This window comes from Stegodyphus dumicola, chromosome 9 (genome assembly GCF_044657685.1).
Source record: "Stegodyphus dumicola isolate Sdum_Otavi_A_Nest chromosome 9, ASM4465768v1".
NCBI lineage: Eukaryota > Metazoa > Arthropoda > Arachnida > Araneae > Eresidae > Stegodyphus > Stegodyphus dumicola.
Window position 1 is genome coordinate 47388734 of NC_140776.1, and position 17507 is coordinate 47406240.

The 17507-nt window shown below is 34.7% G+C and overlaps 1 protein-coding gene across 3 annotated transcripts in view; it reads left to right on the forward strand.

Moving 5' to 3' along the window:
• The first annotated feature begins 11617 nt into the window (after positions 1-11617).
• LOC146995339 (uncharacterized) overlaps positions 11618-17507 on the forward strand; it is a 95954-nt gene continuing 90064 nt past the window's right edge. Inside the window, exon 1 of one of the 3 annotated variants that reach the window (XM_085823413.1) lies at positions 11618-11913. The gene's annotated coding sequence lies outside the window, so the exon portion shown is untranslated. The remainder of the gene's footprint in view (positions 11914-17507) is intronic. The other 2 variants (XM_085823412.1, XM_085823411.1) reach the window with 2 other exon arrangements.

A 17507-nucleotide genomic window follows, 5' to 3' on the forward strand; every position in this document is an offset into this window, starting at 1 on the left:
GTTACGCATGAAGGACAGTACCAGTTTTTGAAAGTGCCGTTTGGACTCTGTAACTCACCAGCTGTATTCCAGAGATTCATAAATATCATTTTTCGACCGTTAGTTAACGATGACATCGTTTTGCAGTACATGGACGATATCATCATTTTGTTCGCCTCATACGAAGAGGGAATCGACAGGCTGAGTCAAGTTTTAAATCTAGCGATTGAATACGGGTTGGAAATAAATTTTAAAAAAAGCCCAATTCTTAAAGAAACGAATTGACTTTTTAGGCCATGTCATAGAAGAGGGTAAAATTTTCCCATCCACCTTGAAGACGCAAGCTGTTATAAATTTCCCTGAATCATCTAATTTAAAACATATCCAAAGTTATCTTGGGCTGACAGGGTATTTCAGAAAATGTATTCATAAATACTCTATAATTGCCAAGCCACTTAGCGACCTGCTAAAAAAGGGTAATACGTTCGAATTCGGTGAAGAACGAAGGATTGCATTCAATCGTTTGAAATCAGCGCTAGCTGAGAAGCCTGTACTTGCAATTTATAACCCTCATTATGAAACCGAACTACACACAGACGCCAGCATAGAAGGATATGGGGCGATTCTAATGCAGAAACTCCCAGGTGATAGCAGTTTTCACCCCACTTATTTTATGAGTAGGAAAACCTCTGATGCAGAGAAAAAGTACTCAAGTTAGGAGTTGGAGGTCCTCGCGATCGTAGAAGCACTGAATTATCTACATTTAATAATCGAAATATTGGCTCATCTTCAAGTTCCGTGTTTACCTTTTGGGAATTTCATTTAAAATAGTGACGGACTGTTCAGCATTTCAACGGAAGATGGGAAAAAGAGATTTAGCGACGCGTGTTGCTCGTTGGGCTTTGTTGTTACAGGAATTCGATTATGTTATAAAGCATCGTAAAGGTGTTAGAATGCCCCATGTAGATGCTCTAAGTATAGCTCCTGTAAACGTCTTATGTGTTTCTGTTAAGAATACTATCCTACCTAAATTAAAACTTGCCCAAGAAAATGACACTGAAATAAAAACCATTAAGGAATTATTGAAAACCTCAAGTTATGAAAATTATTGTAATAGAAATGGCGTACTATACAAGTTTATTGAAGGTAAAGAATTGATAGTCGTACCGGAAAGTATGCAGACTGAAATCATAAAAGATGCTCACGAGAAAGGGCATACCGGTATCAAACATACAGAGAAACACCTGGATGAATACTATTTCATTCCCAAACTTCGGCAGAAGATAGAAAACGTTATCGCCAATTGCACTCATTGCATCTTAATAAATCGCAAAGCACGGAAAAAGGAAGGATTTTTACATCCGCGATTCAAGGTGGACATTCTGTTGCATACTTATCATATAGATCACTTGGGTTCTCTGGAAAGCACCCATAAAAACTGCAAGCACATATTAGTAGTGGTCGACGCGTTTACTAAATTTACTTGGATTTATCTAACAAAATCTACGACCTCAGCCGAGGTGATAGCGAAGTTAGAGAATCAGAAAGCCATTTTTGGAAGCCCTTGTCAGATTATTTCTGATAGAGGTGTTGAAGGTATTCGTGTGGTTCATTTTTGTTTACTGTTACAACTTCGCTAAATCGAGACGAGCAGATGAATAAAACAGAATTAAAGTTCTTACCTTAATAAAGTGTAATCCAAGCTGCCGAGGGAAGGAACACGATCATTATTTTAGCAAACGCAAAATAACATATTTATTAGGTATTAGAAGAAAAAAATATAGCGATGATTACAAGCGTTGTTTACTGTCCATTGCATAACGCGAGAGAGTCATACAAGGAGAGAATGTTTCTCCTTCTTTTTTTTTGGATCAAGTCCAATCACAGTTAGCGGGGGTGAGGGGGAAAACTAACGTCGGAGTTGTACAGCCTCATCGCTGTCGTTATGAATTGCTCCACAATCTCCCACTCGATGAGCTGTTTTATCCGAAATAAGGCCGATTCCTTTTAATAAAAATTCCAGCTGTTGTCTCGGCAAAGGTTTCGTGAACATGTTTGCATACATCATTTTACTGTTGCAGTGTATTAATTTAACAATCCCTTGATTTTGTAGATCACATACGTAGTGATATTTCACATCGATGTGTTTGGTGTAACTGCTTCCTTTCTCTTTTCGGGAAAGATTTATGCATGATATATTGTCCTCGAATACGATGTTAGCTTCCTGTTGAGCGAAACCTAAATCTCCCATCAGTTGTCTAATCCATTGTAGCTCCTGCAATGTTAAGGCTAGAGCGATGTATTCGGCTTCTGTCGAAGATAGGGCGACACAATTTTGTTTCTTGCTTCCCCATGATACCGTACTGTTTCCTATTTGAAATATATATCCGGATGTGGATTTTCTGTCAGAGGTATCTCCTGCCCAATCAGCGTCACTGTAAGCTTTGATGACTGGTGCACCATTGGATTTTAGATGTAATTTGTAATTAATTGTCGCTCTCAAATATCGTATGATTTTAATGATACCGTTCCAGTCCGATGTTGATGGATTTTCTACTTTTCTGCTAAGTATTCCAACAGAATTTGCTATGTCAGGTCTTGAACTGTTGCTAAATATAAAAGTGCTCCCACTGCTTCCCTATACTTCCGATTATCGGGAAAAACGTCATCCTGGTTGTTTTGGTTCTTCGTAAAATTCGTAGTCATGAGTGTATAGCTTAGTTTCTTTGGTGACTCTCCGTCGAATTTTTCGATCATACTATTAATCTTGTTAGCTTGATGAAGTTTAAAGCTTCCGTTTTTTTCTCTTTCGATTTCAATTCCTAGATATGTAGACACTTCTCCAAGATTTCGAATGTCGAAATATTTTTTGAGAATTCGTTCAACTTCTTGAATTGATTCACACTTGTCGCTCGCGACTAATATTTCATCAACGTAAACGATTATGTAAGTTCTTGCGTGTTTCTCGATTAGTGTGAAGAAACATGGATCAGCCTTTCCTTGAACGTATCCTTGTTTGCACAGGATTTCAGCTATCTTGTGATTCCAGTTTCTGGCTGCCTGTTTTAGTCCGTAGATACTTTTATTCAGTTTACAGACTTTATTTGCTTCTGAAGCAGAGATGTAGCCTTCTGGTTGCTTCATATATATATCTTCTTTCAGATATCTTTTCAGATATCCATATAGAAAAGCTGTTTTTACATCGAAGTGATTTACGTGCATTTTCTTTTGAGCTGCTATTGCCAAAATAGTCCTTATTGTTGTATACTTTACGATTGGTGCGAATGTTTCGTCGTAGTCGTGCCCAAATTTTTGGCAATATCCTTTAGCTACTAAACGAGCTTTATATCTGATAATATTTCCTGAAGCGTCGGATTTTGTTTTAAATGTCCATTTGTTTCCAATTGCTTTCTTTCCTTTTGGAAGATCGACTAGTTCCCATGTTTTGTTCCTCTTTAGTGCTTCCATTTTTCTTTCGTAGTTTTTAACCACAGTTCCTTTTCTTTGGTAGGAAAAGTTTGAAGTTCTTCCCAGTCTTTTGGAACTTTGATTTCTTCATTCTTAGCCATGTATGAGAATCTGTTTGGTGGGATACCTTTAGTCGTTCTGTGGGATCTTCTCGGTAATGGGGGAATTTCTTCTGTTTCAATTACTTCCTCTGTAATATCATTTGGACGTGGTTCTGTCAATTTATTTTCTTTAAAAGGCCATTCTATTTCCTCATACTGATTTAATTGACAAGGCATTTCTTCTTTTTTGTTTTCATCGAATATTACGCTTCTTCTGATCACGACGTTGTTTGCATGTGGCATGCAAATTCTATATCCTTTAGTACGGTTCAACAAGAATTCCTTTTTCTGCTCTTTCGTCTAGTTTGCTTCTTTTCTGCTTTGGAACTTGACAATAAGCTGTGCTGCCGAAAACTCTGATATGGCTTAGATTCGGCTTCTTATTATGCCATAGTTCATACGGTGTTTTTTCAACTGATCTTGATGGTAGCCTGTTTTGTAGATAGGTGGCTGTCATTACGGCTTCACCCCAAAATTCTCTTTTGAGTCCTGAATCGAGCAGCAGGCATCTTGTCATTTTCATTAAGTATCGATTTTTTCTTTCTGCTCTACCGTTCTGTTGCGGTGAATATGCTGCGGAGGTTTGATGTTCGATTCCCTCTTCCTTTAGATAGTCTTCAATCTCTTTGCTTGTATATTCTCCTCCATTGTCTGTTCTTAAGACTTTTGACTTCTTTCCAAATTTGTTCTTCGTCATGGCTACAAATTGTTTTAATTTGGAGATAGCTTCATCTTTTGTAGCTAGCAGATAGATCGTTGTGTATCTCGAATGATCGTCGATGAATGTTATGAAGTATTTCTTTCCTCCTAGTGATGTTGTACCGATTGGTCCACAAATATCTGAGTGTATCAAGTCTAGAACTGATTTTGCTCTATGGTTGTTTAGCTTGGGATACGGCAATTCAGTCATTTTGCCTCTGATACAGCATTCGCATTCTTTTTCCTTTTTGGCTTCTCCGTCAATTCTTATTCCGGTTGCCAGGTCATCATTCTTTAGCCTCTTGATTGCTTCATAATTTCTGTGTCCTAGCCTTCTATGCCAAAGATCTATACTATTTTCTCTTCTTTCTGCAGCTGCAATTTTGGCTGTTTTTCTTTGCGATTCAACTACGGTATATAAATTTCCTTCTGCTTTAGCAATTCCTATGGTTTTATTTTTCTTCTTTATTCTGCAAATATCTTCTTCAAATTCAACTGTGAATCCTTTCTTTGTAATTTTTCGTACGGATATCAATCCTCCTTCTAGGTCAGGAACGTACAGAACATCTACGAGTCTCACTTCTATTTCGTTATCTTCGTCGTCTGTACAGTATAAGTATCCTTCTCCTATACCTTCGGACTTCATCTGCGTGCCGTTAGCAATTGTTATCTGCTCAGTTTTGCTTCTATCCAATTTGGTGAAAAAGTTTATGTTATCGGTCATATGACAAGTAGCACCTGTGTCAACTGAGCAGTTTGAGTTTTGAGATTTTCTTTCTCTGGTGACTTCGAACGTGTAATTTTCAGTCTTCTCATGATTCTTATTTTCGTTTTCATCTTCATGTGTATCCTCGTTTACAGCAACTTTCTTTTTTCTGTTTATTTCCATAGTTTCCTTTATTCGTTTGCTTTTCATTCTGGAAAAATGAGTTACTTTCGTTTTTATCTTTTTTTTTTTTTTTTTGGTTATTTAAGAATCTGCACTCTTTTTCTAAGTGTCCTATTTTTTTGCAATAATTGCATCTTCGTTGATTCAAATGCTTGAATTTTGTGTTAAAATTCGTTTTGAAGGCAGTTGTTTCTTCTGTTCGCGTGCCTTCTTTTCTTCTCAGGCATTCGTCGATGAGTTTCGTTTTTACATATTCCAGCGTTAGTTCTTCTTCTGGGCGTGTTTCTAAAGCTGTAATGAGATTTTCGTAGCTTTTTGGTAAGCCGCTTAGTAAGAGCGCTGCAATGTGACTGTCCTTTATTTCTTCACCGATTCCTCGCAGTTCGTCTACGATTTCGATCATTTTGTTGACGTGTTCTTCAAGTTTATATTCGTTTTCTGCTTTTAACGTATACAGCTTTCTCAGAAGGTAAAGTTTACTGGAAAGATTCTTTCTTTCATGTATTTTCTTTAATTCATTCCATATTTCTTTGGCTGTCGTTTTATTTCTTATGTGTACGATTTGGTTGTCTTCTACGAGTAAACTAATGGTAGTTTGTGCTTGTTGATCTCGTTTTCTCCATTCGACGTTTATTTCTTTTGGTGTATCATCTGCTATTAAATCCCATAAATTTTCCTTTTTCTGGATCATTTCAAGTTTGTATTTCCATACTTGATAGTTGTTATTGTTTAGTTTCATGATCGAATATTTATTTTCGCAGCTAGTAGCCATTTCTGCTTCGGTATTTTGAATGCGCAGTACGCAACTATGCAGTTTTGTTTCGCTTTTGAAGACAGGCTTGGCTTTTCCTTTTTCGGATTATCCAGCGATAATTTATGGTAAAGTATCTTTTCTGTTTTTTATTCTTAATGCCTTATCTCGATATATTTTATGCGTTTAGTTGAAGTAAACATATTTTCGGTCTCATAATCTTTTGTTCAAGGTATTCGTGGTTCATTTTTGTTTACTGTTACAACTTCGCTAAATCGAGACGAGCAGATGAATAAAACAGAATTAAAGTTCTTACCTTAATAAAGTGTAATCCAAGCTGCGGAGGTAAGGAACACGATCATTATTTTAGCAAACGCAAAATAAAATATTTATTAGGTATTAGAAGAAAAAAATATAGCGATGATTACAAGCGTTATTTACTGTCCATTGCATAACGCGAGAAGTGAGTCATACAAGGAGAGAATGTTTCTCCTTCTTTTTTTTTGGATCCAATCACAGTTAGCGGGGGTGAGGGAAAAAACTAACGTCGGAGTTGTACAGCCTCATCGCTGTCGTTATGAATTGCTCCACAAGAGGAACGGCTTTCACATCTAGTGAGTTTTCTGACAATTGTGCTAAAGAAGATATTAAACATCATCTAATCACCACAGGCCTGCCGAGAGCAAATGGACAAGTCGAACGAATCAACCAAGTCATTATATCAGTATTAGCGAAAACTGTCCTTATAAAAACCAACCAAATGGTATAAACATACACACGAAGTTCAGAGAACGCTTAACTCAACATATCAAAGAAGCATTAACACCACTCCGTTCGAATTACTCTTCGGTACCAAAATGAACAGTAAGGGCACCGATCAGCTCAAAGAACTGATAGAAAGTGAGTTTCAATCTCAATTCGAGTCTCAAAGAGAAGAATTACGAAAGCAAGCCAAGAGGCAAATTTTTCAAGTCCAACAGGAAAATAAAAAGGACATATGCCAAAAGAAGACAAGCACAGCCGTACAAAGTTGGTGGCTTAGTGGCAATCAAAAGGACTCGATACGGACCACACTTAAAATTAAGAGCGAAGTATTTCGGACCTGATAAGATCACGAAAGTTAAGGGTGGCAACATCTATGACATAATAAAGGGAGGGTGCCATGAGGGGCCCATATGCACCACCACATGTGCCGAATTCTTCAAGAAATGGACGGCGCCTTAAACGTTTTCACGAACATTTATTTCTGTTATTGTATATACTTGCTTGTTGCTTTTTTTTTTTTTTTTTTTTTTTTTTTTTTTTGTATTTTGCAGTGTTCTGGAGGGCCAGTCCACCCTCGGATGGCCGAAAATGTAGTGCCGATCGCTTGGAGCTGTGAAGAAAACCAGACCATGAAGCAGATGCCGTGACGTCATTCTCTCATTCATACTACGAGCTCCGAAAGCGCCAAGCAAAATTAAGGGAATTACCGTTTTGAGATGATAGACGATTGACGTGGGAGCAGAGACGCTGCTTCTGTTCAAAAAGAACTTTGACGAATCATTGCTTGTTTAATTCTCTTAAAATGTTAAATTTATGTAATAATCGTTTGTCTAATTAAAATGTCTTTCGTTAATTAATTTGTTCATCGTTTAAAATCCCCACATATATGATTAAATTTATTTGGGAAATGCAACCTCCAAAAAATCGCGTCCAAGCTGAATGGAACTACAGTTTTAAACGCGCAAAATCAGAGCAGATGCAACAGAGTGACGTCAGATTACTTCCAGTTAACTCCTCCCACGAGGCTCGCTCGATCAAAGGAATGAACTAGCCAACTAGCTCTTTCTAGATGTAGAGTAAAGCCTCTGCATAAGCAGTAAATCCATTTCCCTCCAATGCTTCGTTTTTATTCGTCATGACCTTATTACATTACGTGCCTATGTGGCTATCTGACTGAGCAGGAAATGTCGCGTTTCGCGCGATATCGCGACGATATCTGTCAAACATAACTTAAATCCATTCGCCGTTCTAACCTGCAAACAAGAATTCCCAGGTCGACTGTTGATAAAGTTGTTCATAAAAGACTGAAACTGACTGCATGTAAATTGTAGATTAGTCAACCAATCAGATCTAATTATCAAGCCACATTTTTGGGGCCCTCCCAAATTAAAATATAGTATAAATAATATTAAAATATATTATAACAGTTTTATAAAGGGCTCCGTATCTCAAATAGCTTAGGGCTTTATTAAGTCTAAATCTGGCTCTACTCAGAGTCATTAATTAATTCGGATGATTGCCTCAATATACTGAGATTGCTTTCGGTATCGCCATTAGAAGAAATACAAACAAACGTTCTTTTCCAACAAGTTGGGGGGCACCTATCATTGGGCTACGCATGCACGTGTTCTTTGATGAAATATTCCCAGATTATTGAATTGGTAGATGAAGATCAATTTCTAGACACTCATTCTCCGTACGTCACACCACTTGATTTTCTGAGAATATCTGAAGAAACGAGATTATGTTGCAGATATTCTCAGCATCGAAGAATTAAAAAATCGAATCACCACAGAAGAAACAACTGTGACTCAACAGTTGTTAATAATCTTAATAGTCTCTGAAGAGAAGTACAAAACACTTTATATTCTTCGAACAACTAATGGTGCACATGTTAAAGTGTATTAATACAAAATTCTTTGAAGTGCTAAATAAATTTAGTAAGTCTTTTTTCCCTATCTCTTATTCTGCATTATTTAAAACATATCTTTTTCTGGTGAATAACCCTGTATAACGATTTCAAAAGTTAAAATAACATCCAAAAGTATTCGAAATAATGCAAAACAATTATGCTTTAATTGATTCCAAATTTGACAGGAAGGCAACAAACTGAGTTAGCATAATAGCAAAATTATAGAATATACGTCTAGTTGCATTCTTACGTTCTAAATGTTTACTTCCCGCTTAAAGTTTTGCATGTTAAACAAACGGATTATAAAGAAACCTCAACAGGCTATATATGAAAACAGGCTATATATTGATTAACAAGGCTATATATGACCTACTCCACTTTGATTCCTGTTAACATATCAGTGTTTTTGTCCTTCAGTCAACTGGTCCAGAGAAGTAAAGATGTCATTCTTGTAGAAAGCAATTTGCAGTTTTTGGGACAGTAGTTTGAGAAGATTGAAGGATAGAGGTATTTCTTTCAAGACTTTCGATAGGAGTAAGGTCAGTAGAATATTTGTTCACTTTTTACGAGCAATATTCACTTTCTGAATATACTCGTTCGTCTGTGTGTAAACTTGTTCTGTGCGACTAGAACTCTCATCCACTAAAGAAGGGAAACACTACTGCAGCACAGAGTTTCGCGGGAGGTTCAAAGATTTGATCTTGGTATCTCCTTGCTGTTAAAATTTAAGTATGAACACATGCCGATCGATATAACTAATTTAAGCTTATATTGATCACCTTTTAAAGCTTGGTGTTCAACAAAATTCTTTCCATATCCTTACATATTTATCATCTTGATTCATCCGTGAAACTTACATTGGACCATTTTGTTTCATTTCAAGTTAAATGCTGACGACATCACTTTAAAAGAACTGACAAAACTGTATTGACCATCAAACAAAATAAGTGCGTATTTAGGGCACCAAAGAAAGGGGCACCTTAAAAAAGATGCTTAATTACTCAGGAAAGGAGCAACACAAAAATTTCCCCATTGCCGGCTTTGTTATGGAATGAATAGCACAATTAAACTAGGGCCGAGAGAGAAGAAATCAGGCAAGAAAATGATGCAAATATACTTGGGGCACCAAAATCTTCTAAATTCTTTGAGCTTCAAAAATGTCTTAATCCCGCCTTGCATACTGCTCTAGACTTAGCGCTAAGGGGACAGAAGCTATTGATGCCTGGGCATAGAAATTATTCGGTGTTTAAAACTTCGCCTCACAGTAATTTCAGATATTGACTTTCCTAACTGCTGGCGGAAACCACTGCTTAAGTAAGTTACTAATGACCCTTGGCTCTAGTATCTAAATAACTGAAACCGGTTTCTGAGTAACAGTTCTAATTGTATAGGATTGTTTTTTATAAACAAGAAACGACAGATGAATGGAATGGTTCACAAGAAAGGAATGACATTTCTTTGATTGAACTTACACTGTATTTAGACTTGATGAGGCCCTAAGCTATTTGAGACAGGGGGCCCTTCCCTTTATAATGGATGATATGGAACAATTTTTCTATATAGGATATGGTACAGTACAATTTTTCGGGGGCTTCTCAAGAAAGTAGAACCTCTGAGCTATAGCTTATGTAGCTTATAACGTAAATCTGGCACTGTACCGCCCAACCGGATGCCATGTTCTTCTTCGGAGAATCTTCTAACTTCTTTATGTCGAAAAAACCAATCTAATCCACAATCAACGCTAACATTCTCTGAAGAGATTTTCTTCAAGGTCTGAAGTTCAATCGCAAGTGAATCGTTCCCCCCTCCATGCTTAGTTTGCATATTTTTCGAGGAGCAAATCTCTTTTGGAGGCATCATTTGATGTTTGCATATGCTTATTGACAGCAGTAGTTGCATTTCGCCTTAATCTCGGATGCGCTGACTGAGAAAATGCATTGCGTATTTGACTTGTGGAAGGTAGTGTATATAATCATGTGTGTATAATGATATAATACGTAATTTATAACGTGATTATAACGTAATTTATAACGTCTATTTTATTTAAAAAATTTCGATTGTAAGTAACGTGACCAAAATTTCCATACTCGATTTTAAACATCGCTTTTAAATAAAAAAATAATTTAAAAGTACTGAATTTTTCAGATAAATATAAAAAACAAAATTTATTTCCGTTTCAGGAGGAGAGAAAGAAAAAGGGGGAGTGAAAAAAATAATATTTGGCTCTTCAAGATGAAAAATTAAACGACAATAGAAACTCTTTTGAAAAATATTCGCTTATCTAAGTAAAATAGAAACGTTCGTTCTATTTTATTAAAAAAATTTCGATTCAAAAAAAGTCTTTCTATGTAAAACAGAAATGAAAAATTGTACAATTCGATTATGCTTTCCAAAGCATATCGCGCATGTGAAAAAATAACACTATTTATTTTTCATATACTAATGTAACCGAGATAGCTATTTATTTGATTATACACTGAAAACTGTACAACATATATAATAACATTGAAAAATTTGCAACATATACATAACATTGAAACTGTTAATCATAATGAGGCAGTGAATAGGTTTTATTTCAAGAAGGTCATTGGTTGGGGTAAAAAAAAAAAAAAAAAAAAAAATTAAAAGTGTATTCCTAACAAATATGTATTCTAACGAAAAATGTGGGGGCGTCTGGAAAACTATAAATAAAAAAAGTATATTTCACAGTTATAATTGAATATGCTTTCTATTATCCATTATCCGAATCTAAAATGGTGTCAATAACGTTTTGCTAATAAGGTTTACCAGAAAATGATACTTTCCTGGTACGATAAAAAAAGAGGCGGGAAAATCAATTTCGTTTCCTTATAAACGTTCAGAGTAAACTGGAACATTCTCAAAACGAAACTTCGTACCTTTCGATCTAAGAGAAAACGGAGGAGTGTCTACAAATTTCATACATCCCCGCGCGAGATGAGCATGACAAGCTTGGCAGGTGAGGTTAAAAGCGAATGCAGTCATAACTTCCTCGATGATCAACCACGTGTTTGAGTTTATGTATTGAAGCATAATGGTGTTTCTTTTTTGTTGTCATTTTCATTGAAAGTTCGCGTTTCTGTAGTCCGGTTTTTGCAGCGTGTAATTTTTTTTTAATCATTACTTGCTCCAGCCTTGGAGAAAACTCTTCGTATAAATGGCACGCTGGAACCAGCGAAGCGAGTAATTTGTTTATCGTTTGCCTCTTGAGGTATATTCACCGGCGTATAGTTGTATAGTTTTATTGTTTACATTAACATCGCGCATCTACTTTGTTGGTTTACAACCTGATATTAACAGAAATGAAATAAGGCCCAGGATAATATACAAGGTAACTTTTTTACATAATTTATTCTTTATCATAGTTTCAAGTTTAATGTAAATTTATGTTGAAAATAATGTCAACCAGTATTAATTTTCAAACGATTTTTTTTTTTTTTTTTTTTTTTTTTTTTTTTTTTTTTTTTTTTTTCATGACATTCGCTATATATAACATGAATATGAATCGAATTTTCTTAAATCCCGGAACAGTATCTATCCGTCAGACAGATAACCGTTTCGTGCTTTGCAATTACTAATTAATGGAATACGAACACTGAAGGTTGCAAGTAGAATGTTATAACTATGCAGAAGAACGTTTGCAAAAGATAATAATTTTATAAAAAGTCTCATTTCCCTCTTGGGCAAATCTTCTAATGGCTGTTATTCATTTACATTTAAATAGAATTTAGAAAATCATTACTGGTTATACCACATAAATGCAATTACAAATAACCCTCAGTTCACACCAGAATTAATAATTTTTCGAGAACTGACATCAAAAGCAATGAAATGTTAATGGCATACATTCTTGACACTCATACATAGAAAAAATATCGACATTGTATTTAAAACATTTTAATAATGTAAATGCAACAAAGAGAATTTAAAAATATATAATATGTATTAACAGCGGCATTTTTTTTAATATAAAGTATTTCGGTATACAATACTACTTCTACAGTATTAGTACTTGAACAGATTTTTATGAAAGAATAAGTTACACATCCGTGTCCTTGCAGTTTCGACGATATGACACTTCCGATGAGCTCCATGATGGTTGATCACAATCATTGTACCGTCATATCGTCAAAAATGTTATATCTACCATAATATCCTTAAATCTCTTTATTAAATTGATCGCCAAAATGCTTATCTTCGTTAATCAACCATGTCTATAAAATTATTAGTATTACAATTTATTATTACCGTCATCTTTAGCCTTATGGAATATATCTGTAATGAGAGTGTTTGTAAACTGGGAGAAGAGAATAAATATTTGTTGCTTTTATTAATTGTCTATTCTTATCAAAAGAATTTCGCCATCAGCGTACGAAAACATAGAATTTATATTTTTGTTATTATCGTGTAACTGTCTTTTTAAAATGCGTTTTCCCTATTTTGCATTTACGTCTGACGCACATAAAACGATTATTATTTAGCAATCATAACTTTCTTTCTGTATTGCCCCATAGAGTCAAATATTTAAAGAAGTAAACATTCAGTTCTCAAAATAACGGTTCAGAGACAAAGAAGATTCTCGATTCTGACGTGAAGCGACAATATATAATTATCTGTCTATGTCTATGTCTTATCACTTAGTAAGAGGCAATCGACCATTAACGGCCTTTACCAATATATTATACTTTACTTTTAAATGCTTGAGGAATCGAGTAAGTTGCATCCAATAATATGGAAGTACTTGTGCACATGCTGTGCTAGAACTCAGAGATTAGTAGCGACGGAGGCTCCTGTGCCGCCGTCCGTAGAATAAGTAAACTTGAACAAATGATAATATATAATTACAGAGATATGATACTATTTATATTTTTTTCATCAAAATCAGCGAGGTGTAATTCTAGCTGTCCCGCAGAATGAGACAAAGAGGACAATTCCTTCTAGGACTAGCTGAGAATTAAAGTAACAACTGACAGTTCTGGTCTCCCGTATTTGGTTAAACCATTCCAAAAATTCTGTAGATGCTCTTTTTCACGTAAAGGCATTAGCTCTGGAACGAAAAATTTACCCGCTATTCATTGCACTTCTTGGAGAATTAGCGTTTGACATACAGTGAGGATTTTCCTTTTTTTAATAAACCTTATTAAACCCTTTTCTCTTAAGTCTAACTTAAGTCGCAACTCAGGTTTCATAAGTTTGTTTCCCAGGGAAAAATTGTCATGCACTCAGAAGTTAGAATATTTTTTAAAAAATTGAAATCTATTATTAAAATAAAATTTTCGAGATCAAAAGAATTTTCTGTTGAAATTGGGGTTCAGCTACATGAAAGAGCCAACCAGTAGGTATGGTGGTTAGTGACCGAAACGCCGTCGCATGAACCTCCGACCTAAGGTCCAACTTAACCAATTAGAGTTATGTCCATGCGACGGAAAAGAATCTACCATCCACCGCCGGCGGCATTCACTGAATCAATGATAGCAATATTACAATGCTAAATTGACAATGTCATCTATACAATAATTGTTACATAATAATCCGTATGAAAATAAATATACAATCAATTAATAATTACATTGTCATGGATAGGATCTATGTTGTGGAGAGTGGGACTTATATATTAACCAGTTTTTAAACCTATGTCTTCTTCAATGCGTCATAACTTCATGTTCTTATCAGTTACACATCTAATGACATGTGTCCGTATTATTTTTGCAGTTATCCACAGAGTAGGCCAATCACATCAGTTCAGGCAGTTGATAGTTCCATAGCACAAAGTATATGATGTTGTGTAGACTATTCTATGATCATATAGACTGAATTCTAACTTTTGATAAATTCAAAGTACACTTTTGTTAAGTTTATTGTTCACGTAAATACTACTTGTCCACTTCGATACATCATAACTTCGTGTCCTTAATAGTTTGCACACCTCATTATGTGTGCCCATAGCAATTTACACACTGTGTCGCAGTTATCCACAAAGCAATCACGAAATTGCAGTTGGGAAGTTCATTGTAATATATGCACTATTTTACTATTATCCACAGAAGCAAATGTTTTGTAAATAATAACTTGGCTCCCAGATGATAAAAAAAAGAACGAAAGAAAACTAATTCTTAAAGTTTTTCAATACAATTCTAAATTGCGCAAAACTACAAATTTGTTAAACAATTCCAGTCAATACAAATTGACTGGTATTCCAACAATATAAAGCACATATTCTAAAATAAAACATCTAATGGAAAACAGGAACTAATTCCCAATTAAAACAGACATAAAATACATAATTATTCAGTACATATTGTTTACCAATCATCATACCATAAAAATAAACATGTTTCAAATTCTGCAACTAATTTTTCATTACAGTTAGAATATTTACCAATCAATCATACTACCAATGTACATGTTAAAAAAACTGCAACTAATTTTTCATTACAGTTAAAATAATAAATTTCTACTATACAATTATAAATAGCACAATTGAACAATTTCAATCTATACAAATTGACAGGTATTCCTACAGTATAAGAGAACATATTCAAATATAGCTAATCATTCTTGTAAAATGGCTATAATAGTGCCCAATTTCTTCAAATAATTAAAAACATCTACAGAAAAACAGGAACCAATTCCCCATTGTAACAAACATGCAATACAAAAATTATTCAGTACATATTATATACCAATCAATTATACCATATAAATGCACATGTTTCAAATGCTGCAACTAATTTTTCATTACCGTTAGTATTTATCAATTCATCATACTATATAAATGCACATGTTTCAAATACTGCAACCAATTTTTCATTACAGTTAGTATATTCCAATTTGCCAGCTAATAAAATAAATCCGCTCTTGGAATTCTGTACAAGGCTGTAATAGTTCACAATACTTAAAATAGTTAAGAACACTACTGGAAAACAGGAACTTAAACCCAATTGTGATGGACATGATATACAGAAGTTATTCTGTACAAGGCTTTTATGATTCCAGATCCTATAAAAGGCTACAAAACATCCTCAGATGTTTATTTTTATGTGCAAATACGGTGGTTAGTGACCCTGACTGCCGTAGCGATGGACCAGGGTTCAAATCCCGGAGAAGGTATGATTGTAACTGTCCGCTCTTTCATAGGAAGCAACAGTAGCCACCTATTAGATGTTTCCATAATGAAATGGCCACCACTTCCGGCCCCTGTAGTGGCGTAAATCTAATGGCTATTAAATAAAGCTTCCGGCCATTTCAAAAAGTTACATGTTCTGGGGCCCTTTTATTTAGGCTCCGATTAGTTACGATTTATCTAAAAAAATTAAGATGTACTGGAGCCGAACTTGGTGGACTTTGCCGCAATTTAATTTCTAAATTCACTAATGTAAATTTCAAAAAATTAAAAACTCTAAAACGTCGTAAAAACTGAAAAAAAACATGAGTTGTTCCATACCACTTGCATAATATATGACGCTAAGAGCCTTTTTCATTTATTCCAAAAAGCTGCATATGTTCATGAAAATTCTCAGCTAAGTATATTATAAATTAAATGTGTTTGAATATGTATATATACTAACAGAAGTACCCGATGCCAGTTACGTTAGATTGAGAGTAATGCATATGACAACAGAGAGAACGATACCGCTGTAATCCTTCTCTAATAACGATGCAAAAAATACGATTCATAGTCATACATTTTTCAGACTGATGCGATATGGAACCCACATAAAAATTTCGATAGAAAAATAAGCTAATTCTCTCTCATTATATAAGCAACAATGGCATGCAGTTTTAGTTTTTAATGATTTTCGTCTTTCTAATCAAATGGTCATAAAGGCTCAAGTTCCATCCAATATTTCACCTATATTAAATTTTAGTCGATTAAATGTGGCAAAAAATTTATCGTAATTGTTTAGAAATCAATAAAGCGAACAAACAAACAGACTTCTTTATATTTATGGAGAGTTTGTAAAATTTACAAATTTTTGATTAACAAACTAAACTATTTGAAAGCGAGCAGTAGCAACATTTTTTGAAATAAAGCCTTTTTATCTCCAACGCGAGACACACCAATCGGAAAAATGATTGCGAAAATTAGTGCTCTCAGAGTTTTTAATATTTCGGCTGATTAAAGTCGAAATGGCTTCCAACAAATTTTTGGAATCGGTGATAATGTATTTAATGTTTGGCAATGCTATTTTTATTTCATCGTAAGACTTTTTATTTGTCTGAAATTTTTTATTAACAAACTCTAGGATTTGAAAGCGAGCAGTGGCAACAACTTTCGAAATAAAGCAGATTGATTTTCATGTACAGCTTGCGAGACTGTTGCCACTCGGAAAAATGAGAACGAAAATTATCGTTTTTCCGAGTTTTTAATGAATATCTGTGATTTTAGCTACTTTCTTTTGGAAAAAGTTGACGTCGACCTTTTCCAAGACCCAGAAAATGAATCGTAGAAAATTTGGTGACGCTAGCTATAGTAGTGACCGAGTTATTAGAAAACAAACATACTTCTTCTTTATATATATATAGATAAATATATATATTAATTAGATGCGTTATTAAAAAAGTAACAAAATAAATATTTAAATTATTAGATAAGTGTGTCTATTGCTTTTAAAGGGCTCGGTAGATTTATTAAATATGAAAGTTAAAGTCTTATATTTTGCCAAACGGCAAAATTTTAGGTTTATATTTTTGGCTATGCGCGAGACCTCGTAGAAGATAAATTATAGGTCTTAACGTATCAAGCAGTGGCAATACTTGCCAAGGGCTGCTTCTGGATTCTTTCCTTTCTTCTTTCTCAGTTTCCGAGGAATGATTGCGGTTATGAAAATTTATTCTGTCATAAAAGAACGATATATCTTCTTCGATGTATTCCCTCCCCCTCCCCCCAAAACGTAAACTTTTCAACCAGCAATAGTAATGTTT